The sequence below is a fragment of the Schistocerca serialis genome, chromosome 5 (assembly GCF_023864345.2).
Source record: "Schistocerca serialis cubense isolate TAMUIC-IGC-003099 chromosome 5, iqSchSeri2.2, whole genome shotgun sequence".
Lineage (NCBI taxonomy): Eukaryota > Metazoa > Arthropoda > Insecta > Orthoptera > Acrididae > Schistocerca > Schistocerca serialis.
This window is the reverse complement of record NC_064642.1, coordinates 544,918,183-544,929,600: the sequence shown is the minus strand read 5'-3', so window position 1 is coordinate 544,929,600 and position 11,418 is coordinate 544,918,183.

The following is an 11,418-nucleotide window of genomic DNA, read 5'->3' as shown; positions in this document are numbered from 1 at the left end:
AAGTAAGGAAGTTCCCTAACGCCCGTTTGTATCGAGGTCACTAGCGACAGAGCACATGCTCGAAATGTTTCACGGATGGCGAGGGAAATCGGCTGTCCCATTTCAAAGGAACCATCCGGGCACTTACCTCGAGCGATTTAGGGAAATCGCGGAAATCCTAAATTTGGATGGTCAAACGTGGATTTGAACTGTCGTTCTCCCAAATTCGAGTCACGTGTGCTAACCACTGTGACACTTCGCGCGGTCGGCACAAGGAAGGATGATTTGCTAACCACATAGCACAGTTGGTATTCTGAATTCCTCCAAGCATAATCTTCCTCAACAGATAGTTTTTCTAGTTTTCACAAGCTTTGAGAAATTTTGTGTGAATAGTCGAATGCTTTTACGTTATTCGAACCACCTAGTTCACAGGTAGCCGATTCTTTGGACAACTTTATATTGTCCTTTATAGAGGCGACACTGTTTCCAGTGGCGGCTGCTGTGTCAGAGCACATAAGCACGTGAACACCCAAACTTTTGACACATTGCTGATTTATTGGTTATTTTTCTTTGAATGCCATTAAATGTAATGTAGATTCAGTAATCTGAAACACACGGCACTTATATCTACCGCGCTATGCCATATTGCTACCCCCTCTAGACTCTGTGAAACTTGGCATCAGGGGCGCGAGCAAATCAGTTGTGGACGTTTTAAGAAGCTTCTGCGCATGCGCGACTGGCATGACGTAATTGCCTTGTGTGTCAAATATATGCAGAACAGATAAACAATGTGCATGGGTTGTGGCGTGCACAGCTAGGCCTTACCACTCAACTGCAAGTCTGTGTCAATGCCACTATATGGTAGCACACTCCATTCGCTTGGTAATTGGCGTAAATCCCTTTAGTTGGTAGCACACTCGTCAGATGTGTCAATTCAGTCAACGTATAGTAAATTTATCTTGGAAGTCAGCATGTGTTATAGCTATAGTGACAGAAAAAGCTGTTTTGTGCGCTTCTGAATGACTTGTTGTATATTAAGTTTAGTTGGTTTTATCTACCTGTAGTCAGTTTACTATATTTGAAGATATTAAGGCGTTACTACCTGAATTTAATCATATCCAATTGGTGTTGTAATTGGTTGGGTACTGTGTGGGCGACTGTACGGACAGGAAACAGTGAATCGGCTTTCGTGTACAGTGTCAAGATGAATCGATTTTAAGACGTAACAGAAAACTAAATTACCAGGATCTTGTGCATTTGTCTGATAAAATAAAAAAGCACGAAAGCTCCCTCTTCCACAAAAATGCGAACATTGAATTCTCAGTGGTCAGTAAAGTAAACGTCAGTACTCACCTTGACAGTGTATACGAGAGTCTGTCACGAAACATAACGAGCAAGTGGACGGGAATAGACATATCTTCTCCAGGTTAATAAAATGTATAAAATTTTGTGGGCGTTTGAGTTAGCTTTACATCGTCATGATGAAAGGGAAGATTCAGACAACCCGGGAGTGTTTCGTGGGCTAGTAAAGTTTGCTATTGATGGCTCAATGAAGGAACACTTAAAAGCTGCAGCTGTGTTTAAAGGTACTTCCAAAACAGTTCAAAATGAACTTCTGGACTGTATGCTAAATGTGTGCAGGGAAATAATAACGCAAGAAATTTTAGCTGGGCATTATTTTGCTATAATGTCGGACGAAACAACAAATGTGTCTACCATGCAACAGTGCTTCCCCACATGAACCATGGACCTTGCCGTTGGTGGGGAGGCTTGCGTGCCTCAGCGATACAGATGGCCGTACCGTAGGTGCAACCACAACGGAGGGGTATCTGTTGAGAGGCCAGACAAACGTGCGGTTCCTGAAGAGGGGCAGCATCCTTTTCAGTAGTTGCAGGGGCAACAGTCTGGATGATTGACTGATCAGGCCTTGTAACAATAACCAAAACGGCCTTGCTGTGCTGGTACTGCGAACGGCTGAAAGCAAGGGGAAACTACAGCCGTAATTTTTCCCGAGGGCATGCAGCTTTACTGTATGGCTAAATGATGATGGCGTCCTCTTGGGTAAAATATTCCGGAGGTAAAATAGTCCCCCATTCGGATCTCCGGGCTGGGACTACAAGAGGATGTCGTTATCAGGAGAAAGAAAACTGGCGTTCTACGGATCGGAGTGTGGAATGTCAGATCCCTTAATCGGGCAGGTAGGTTAGAGAATTTAAAAAGGGAAATGGATAGGTTAAAGTTAGATTTAGTGGGAATTGATGAAGATCGGTGGCAGGAGGAACAAGACTTTTGGTCAGGTGAATACAGAGTTATAAATACAAAATTAAATAGGGGTAATGCAGGAGTAGGTTTAATAATGAATAAAAAAATAGGCGTGCGGGTAAGCTACTACAAACAGCATAGTGAACGCATTATTGTGGCCAAGATAGACACGAAGCCCACGCCTACTACATTAGTACAATTTTATATGCCAACTCCCCCCCATGAACCATGGACCTTGCCGTTGGTGGGGAGGCTTGCGTGCCTCAGCGATACAGATAGCCGTACCGTAGGTGCAACCACAACGGAGGGGTATCTGTTGAGAGGCCAGACAAACGTGTGGTTCCTGAAGAGGGGCAGCAGCCTTTTCAGTAGTTGCAAGGGCAACAGTCTGGATGATTGACTGATCTGGCCTTGTAACAATAACCAAAACGGCCTTGCTGTGCTGGTACTGCGAACGGCTGAAAGCAAGGGGAAACTACAGCCGTAATTTTTCCCGAGGGCATGCAGCTTTACTGTATGATTACATGATGATGGCGTCCTCTTGGGTAAAATATTCCGGAGGTAAAATAGTCCCCCATTCGGATCTCCGGGCGGGGACTACTCAAGAGGATGTCGTTATCAGGAGAAAGAAAACTGGCGTTCTACGGATCGGAGCGTGGAATGTCAGATCCCTTAATCGGGCAGGTAGGTTAGAAAATTTAAAAAGGGAAATGGATAGGTTGAAGTTAGATATAGTGGGAATTAGTGAAGTTCGGTGGCAGGAGGAACAAGACTTCTGGTCAGGTGACTACAGGGTTATAAACACAAAATCAAATAGGGGTAATGCAGGAGTAGGTTTAATAATGAATAGGAAAATAGGAATGCGGGTAAGCTACTACAAACAGCATAGTGAACGCATTATTGTGGCCAAGATAGATACGAAGCCCACGCCTACTACAGTAGTACAAGTTTATATGCCAACTAGCTCTGCAGATGACGAAGAAATTGAAGAAATGTATGATGAAATAAAAGAAATTATTCAGATTGTGAAGGGAGACGAAAATTTAATAGTCATGGGTGACTGGAATTCGAGTGTAGGAAAAGGGAGAGAAGGAAACATAGTAGGTGAATATGGATTGGGGGACAGAAATGAAAGAGGAAGCCGCCTGGTCGAATTTTGCACAGAGCACAACATAATCATAACTAACACTTGGTTTAAGAATCATGAAAGAAGGTTGTATACATGGAAGAACCCTGGAGATACTAAAAGGTATCAGATAGATTATATAATGGTAAGACAGAGATTTAGGAACCAGGTTTTAAATTGTAAGACATTTCCAGGGGCAGATGTGGACTCTGACCACAATCTATTGGTTATGACCTGTAGATTAAAACTGAAGAAACTGCAAAAAGGTGGGAATTTAAGGAGATGGGACCTGGATAAACTAAAAGAACCAGAGGTTGTACAGAGATTCAGGGAGAGCATAAGGGAGCAAATGGCAGGAATGGGGGAAAGAAATACAGTAGAAGAAGAATGGGTAGCTCTGAGGGATGAAGTAGTGAAGGCAGCAGAGGATCAAGTAGGTAAAAAGACAAGAGCTAGTAGAAATCCTTGGGTAACAGAAGAAATATTGAATTTAATTGATGAAAGGAGACAATATAAAAATGCAGTAAGTGAAACAGGCAAAAAGGAATACAAACGTCTCAAAAATGAGATCGACAGGAAGTGCAAAATGGCTAAGCAGGGATGGCTAGAGGACAAATGCAAGGATGTAGAGGCCTATCTCGCTAGGGGTAAGATAGATACCGCCTACAGGAAAATTAGAGAGACCTTTGGAGATAAGAGAACGACTTGTATGAATATCAAGAGCTCAGATGGAAACCCAGTTCTAAGCAAAGAAGGGAAAGCAGAAAGGTGGAAGGAGTATATAGAGGATCTATACAAGGGCGATGTACTTGAGGACAATATTGTGGAAATGGAAGAGGATGTAGATGAAGATGAAATGGGAGATATGATACTGCGTGAAGAGTTTGACAGAGCACTGAAAGACCTGAGTCGAAACAAGGCCCCCGGAGTAGACAATATTCCATTGGAACTACTGACGGCCGTGGGAGAGCCAGTCCTGACAAAACTCTACCATCTGGTGAGCAAGATGTATGAAACGGGCGAAATACCCTCAGACTTCAAGAAGAATATAATAATTCCAATCCCAAAGAAAGCAGGTGTTGACAGATGTGAAAATTACCGAACTATCAGCTTAATAAGTCACAGTTGCAAAATACTAACACGAATTCTTTACAGACGAATGGAAAAACTAGTAGAAGCCAACCTCGGGGAATATCAGTTTGGATTCCGTAGAAACACTGGAACACGTGAGGCAATACTGACCATACGACTTATCTTAGAAGAAAGATTAAGGAAAGGCAAACCCACGTTTCTAGCATTTGTAGACTTAGAGAAAGCTTTTGACAATGTTGACTGGAATACTCTCTTTCAAATTCTAAAGGTGGCAGGGGTAAAATACAGGGAGCGAAAGGCTATTTACAATTTGTACAGAAACCAGATGGCAGTTATAAGAGTCGAGGGACATGAAAGGGAAGCAGTGGTTGGGAAGGGAGTAAGACAGGGTTGTAGCCTCTCCCCGATGTTGTTCAATCTGTATATTGAGCAAGCAGTAAAGGAAACAAAAGAAAAATTCGGAGTAGGTATTAAAATTCATGGAGAAGAAATAAAAACTTTGAGGTTCGCCGATGACATTGTAATTCTGTCAGAGACAGCAAAGGACTTGGAGGAGCAGTTGAATGGAATGGACAGTGTCTTGAAAGGAGGATATAAGATGAACATCAACAAAAGCAAAACAAGGATAATGGAGTGTAGTCTAATTAAGTCGGGTGATGCTGAGGGAATTAGATTAGGAAATGAGGCACTTAAAGTAGTAAAGGAGTTTTGCTATTTGGGGAGCAAAATAACTGATGATGGTCGAAGTAGAGAGGATATAAAATGTAGGCTGGCAATGGCAAGGAAAGCGTTTCTGAAGAAGAGAAATTTGTTAACATCCAGTATTGATTTAAGTGTCAGGAAGTCATTTCTGAAAGTATTCGTATGGAGTGTAGCCATGTATGGAAGTGAAACATGGACGATAAATAGTTTGGACAAGAAGAGAATAGAAGCTTTCGAAATGTGGTGCTACAGAAGAATGCTGAAGATTAGATGGGTAGATCACATAACTAATGAGGAAGTATTGAATAGGATTGGGGAGAAGAGAAGTTTGTGGCACAACTTGACCAGAAGAAGGGATCGGTTGGTAGGACATGTTCTGAGGCATCAAGGGCTCACCAATTTAGTATTGGAGGGCAGCGTGGAGGGTAAAAATCGTAGAGGGAGACCAAGAGATGAATACACTAAGCAGATTCAGAAGGATGTAGCCTGCAGTAGGTACTGGGAGATGAAAAAGCTTGCACAGGATAGGGTAGCATGGCGAGCTGCATCAAACCAGTCTCAGGACTGAAGACCACAACAACAACAACATATGCCAACTAGCTCCGCAGATGATGAAGAAATTGATGAAATGTATGATGAGATAAAAGAAACTATTCAGATAGTGAAGGGAGACGAAAATTTAATAGTCATGGGTGACTGGAATTCGAGTGTGGCAAAAGGGAGAGAAGGAAACATAGTAGGTGAATATGGCTTGGGGCTAAGAAATGAACGAGGATGCCTACTGGTAGAATTTTGCACAGAGCATAACTTAATCATACCTTACACTTGGTTCAAGAATCATAAAAGAAAGTAGTATACGTGGAAGAATCCCGGAGATACTAAAAGGTATCAGATCGATTATATAATGCTAAGACAGAGATGTAGGAACCAGGTTTTAAATTGTAAGACATTTCCAGGGGCAGATGTGTACTCTGACCACAATCTATTGGTTATGAACTGCAGATTAAAATTGAAGAAACTGCAAAAAGGTGGGAATTTAAGGAGATGGGACCTGGATAAACTGAAAGAACCAGAGGTTGTACAGAGTATCAGGGAGAGCATAAGGGAACAATTGACAGCAGCGGGGGAAAGAAGTACAGTAGAAGAAGAATGGGTAGCTCCGAGGGATGAAGTAGTGAAGGCAGGAGAGGACCAAGTAGGTAAAAAGGCGAGGGCTAGTAGAAATCCTTGGGTAACAGAAGAAATATTGTATTTAATTGATGAAAGGAGAAATTATAAAAATGCAGTAAATGAAGCAGGCAAAAAGGAATACAAACGTCTCGAAAATGAGATCGACAGGAAGTGCAAAATGGCTAAGCAGGGATGGCTAGAGGACAAATGTAAGGATGTAGAGGCTTATCTCACTAGGGGTAAGATAGATACTGCCTACAGGAAAATTAAAGAGACCTTTGGAGAAAAGAGAGTCACTTGTATGAATATTAAGAGCTCAGATGGAAACCCAGTTCTAAGCAAAGAAGGGAAAGCAGAAAGATGGAAGGAGTATATAGAGGGTCTATACAAGGGTGATGTACTTGAGGACAATATTATAGAAATGGAAGAGAATGTAGATGAATATGAAATGGGAGATACGATACTGCGTGAAGAGTTTGACAGAGCACTGAGAGACCTGATCCGAAACAAGGCCCCGGGAGTAGACAACATTCCATTGGAACTACTGACGGCCTTGGGAGAGCCAGGCCTGACAAAACTCTACCATCTGGCAGGGAAGATGTATGAGACAAGCGAAGTACCCTCAGACTTCAAGAAGAATATAATAATTCCAATCCCAAAGAAAGCAGGTGTTGACAAATGTGAAAATTACCGAACTATCAGTTTAATAAGTCACAGCTGCAAAATACTAACGCGAATTCTTTACAGACGAATGGAAAAAATGGTAGAAGCCAACATCGGGGAAGATCAGTTTGGATTCCGTAGAAATATTGGATCACGTGAGGCAATACTGACCTTACGACTTATACTAGAAAAAAGATTAAGGAAAGGCAAACCTACGTTTCTAGCATTTGTAGACTTAGAGAAAGCTTTTGACAATGTTGACTGGAATACTCTCTTCCAAATTCTAAAGGTGGCAGGGGTAAAATACAGGGAGCGAAAGGCTATTTACAATTTGTACAGAAACCAGATGGCAGTTATAAGAGTCGAGGGACATGAAAGGGAAGCAGTGGTTGGGAAGGGAGTGAGACAGGGTTGTAGCCTCTCCCCGATGTTATTCAATCTGTATATTTAGCAAGCAGTAAAGGAAATAAAAGAAAAATTCGGAGTAGGTATTAAAATCCATGGAGAAGAAATAAAAACTTTGAGGTTCGCCGATGACATTGTAATTCTGTCAGCGACAGCAAAGGACTTGGAAGAGCAGTTGAACGGAATGGACATTGTCTTGAATGGATACAAGATGAACAACAACAAAAGCAAAACGAGGATAGTGGAATGTAGTCGAATTAAGTCAGGTGATGCTGAGGGAATTAGATTAGGAAATGAGACACTTAAAGTAGTAAAGGAGTTTTGCTATTTGGGGAGCAAAATAACTGATGATGGTCGAAGTAGAGAGGATATAAAATGTAGACTGGCAATGGCAAGGAAAGAGTTTCTGAAGAAGAGAAATTTATTAACATCGAGTATAGGTTTAAGTGTCAGGAAGTCGTTTCTGAAGTTATTTGTATGGAGTGTAGCCATGTATGGAAGTGAAACATGGACGATAAATAGTTTGGACAGGAAGCTTTCGAAATGTGGTGCTACAGAAGAATGCTGAAGATTAGATGGGTAGAATGCTGAAGATTAGATGGGTAGATCACATAACTAATGAGGAGGTATTGAATAGAATTGGGGAGAAGAGGAGTTTGTGGCACAACTTGACGAGAAGAAGGGACCGTTTGGTAGGACATGTTCTGAGGCATCAAGGGATCACAAATTTAGCATTGGAGGCCAGCGTGGAGGGTAAAAATCGTAGAGGGAGACCAAGAGATGAATACACTAAGCAGATTCAGAAGGATGTAGGTTGCAGTACGTACTGGGAGATGAAGAAACTTGCACAGGATAGGGTAGCATGGAGAGCTGCATCAAACCAGTCTCAGGACTGAAGACCACAACAACAACAACATGCAACAGTGGGTGATTGTGTATAGATACGAAATTCATGGCTGTGTTGTGAAGAGATTTTGGGGCTTCATTAACTCTGACGCACATGATACTAGACGTTAGTTAAGGCGATACATTTTGAACTGCAAAAGCACGCAGACGGTAAGAAGGAAAAGGTGATCGCTCAGTGCCCTGATGGTGCTGCTGTTATGAGCGAAGGCATCAACGGTGTTCAGGCAAGGATTGCTCAGGTGTACCCTAGGGCTTATTATGTTCACTGCTATGCTCATCAATTAAATATGGGCCTGCAAAAAGCTGCATCTATAGACAAATCTGCTAGAATGTTTTTTTCTAATCTCTTCGGCTTTCCAACTTTTTCTCCCGGTCGTCCCACAGAAAAAGTGTGCTACACACGGTTGTGTAGACTATACCACCATGGACAGCAGCTACAAGATGGGTGTTTAGTATTGGGACAGTCAACACAGTTAAAACAAAGGAAAGTCTGATCGAGTGTTTAGAAGAAATTACCCTCTCTGATCGTACAGATGGTTTAACGAGACGAGAATGCTACGGTCTGCTCTCCAGTTTGAAAGATTCTGAGTTCTTATTTTGGCTAGAATTTTTTTATTGGATCATGCCACATGCAAACATACTCTTCAGGCAACTACATCATCGGAATCTTGAAGCAATAACCGCTAGACAATATTTATTGGAGTTTGAAGATACAATTACAGGAATAAGAAATATTGCCATTGGAGAAATTTCGTAATCTTGTGCAGAACAAATTCAGAAGATATGAAAATCAGAAAATGTAGTAGCTGATGCGAAGGAAGTTTGTGACCCCGTAATAAGTCACATGAATGAGAGATTTTTCATTCAAGAATTACCTTATGGCATCAAATTTGTTAGTTGTGAGCTCATTTTCTCTATTTTCGACAAATTTACTGAGAGGGAACCTGACATTACTGTTGAAACGTACCCGTGGTTATCAAAGCGGCAACGGGGAACACAGCTAGAAGTTCTCTACAGCAGAAAACACTTTCAACGCGCAGGTGGCGCTGTTTCATTGCTGCAGCTTTTGCTACATAACAACTTGTATCCAGACACATTTCCGCAGTAATGTCAACTAATGGGGATAATCATAACAACTCCTCTTACAACAGTTGAACCTGAACGTTGTTTCTCAACAATGAAAAAGATAAAAACCTTTCCTCGAAATACAGTGGAAGAAAACGGGCTTTCGGCATTGGCAATGCTTGCAATTGAGAAAAAGTTTGTGAAGCATATTAAAGATTTCAATCACAGAGTGATCGAGACATTTGCACTATTGAAAAACAAATGCATGGATTTTCTTTACAAATAGGCAACGTTAGTAATGTTGCTGAATAGTTTTCTTTATATAATGTGTACCTAAAGTACAGCTAGCGAATATTAACTTTAGTGTGGACTATACGGAAGGATAGGACATTTCATAAGATGTGTTTACACCGTTCTCCTGTATCAGAAACTGAGACTTGGTGAGTGATAAAACTTTAGTAGTATTAATATTTAGATGACGAGACGGAGAGTAGTGGAAGCATATACATTATTTCGTTCTTGCCCTAAACTCTACTTAATTAAGTACAAAACCACAAAATTTCACAAAAGCGAGTCTTTCTTTTGTCGGACAAGTTATGCATATTATTATTATTATTGACAACGGCTGCAGTTGTGTACATTTATTTATAATCGTAACTGTTGTATAGCAGATGCTATTTCACACATTCAAGTTGATCTGAGTCTAAAAACTTGTGAACTCCCAAAACGTATACTCACGAACCGTCACTGACTATTTCTGAATTTCTGTACATTTCTAATTATTTTATGGATTTCGCAACAGAATTATGACGCTCCAGCAGGCCTATATTTTCCTGGAACCGTCACCTTCTCCGGACGCCTCTGTGTTGTGAGGCTTCGTATGCGGCAACATTAATACGAATATGGCTATCGATCACAGCTGAAACCGGTAAAAAAGAAAAAGGTTATCGTCAGTTATAATAGAACAAAAGAGAGTCATCATATAATGTTTTGTGTGTGTGTTCTCAATTATGTATGATTCTGGCATATTGTTTTGTGTACATATATTCTTGAACTGGTTACAAAATCTGCTTATGAGTTTTCCTTATTGGTCAAATCGCACGTCTTAAAAGACCAATACTCGCATAATGATAAGTCGTCGTACCGTACTTACAGAAATAATAAGTGAGAATGAAGACCGTTTTATACATATGCCTAAACAGGCTACATTTCTTTCTGACAGTTGCACAAAATGATAATCGATAGAATTAGGAAAGTAGGTAGATTATAAATGGGTTTTCATTAACATTCAGATATATACAAGGAATGGTGCAGGTTCACTGAGCACAAGTTTCCAGTGTTTGCTAAGCAAAAGTTCTAGTTATGTTTATTACAAATAAAAACTGCTTACAGTGATCCGCGCCGTATATTCTTGGGCCGACCTAATCTTCAAAAAGATCCACACCAGAATCACCCTGCAACATTTATCATTCTAGTTAAGTTTGTTGTTGTTATGGTCTTCAGTCCTGAGACTGGTTTGATGTAGCTCTCCATGCTACTCTATCCTGTGCAAGCTTCTTCATCTCCCAGTACCTATTGCAACCTACATCCTTCCGAATCTGCTTAGTATATTCATCTCTTGGCCTCCCTCTACGATTTTTACCCTCCACACTGCCCTCCAATACTAAATTGGTGATCTCTTGATGCCTCAGAACATGTTAAGTTTATACCCGTTAAATTGATGCTTAAATTTCCAGAAATGAAAAAAAAATGTAACTTGCGAGGTTTTTCATAGATGATCAGTCTGTTTCAAAATTCACTCTTCACGATAGAAAGCATTATTTCCGCTATGAAATAAGATCTCTTGTATCACACACGTGCCGTATATTGCTCCAGTTGTACATACATGTTTACAGTTAGTGTACGCCTATTATATTCGAGACAGTCCTGCCTTCTACAAGGAGTATAAAGTCCATACTTCTTGCCGTTATTGTTATTAATCATTTTTCTTTCGTTCTTGTTTGGTCACGTTGCTCTTCCTTTGGTTGACTTGCGGGTAAGCAAATATA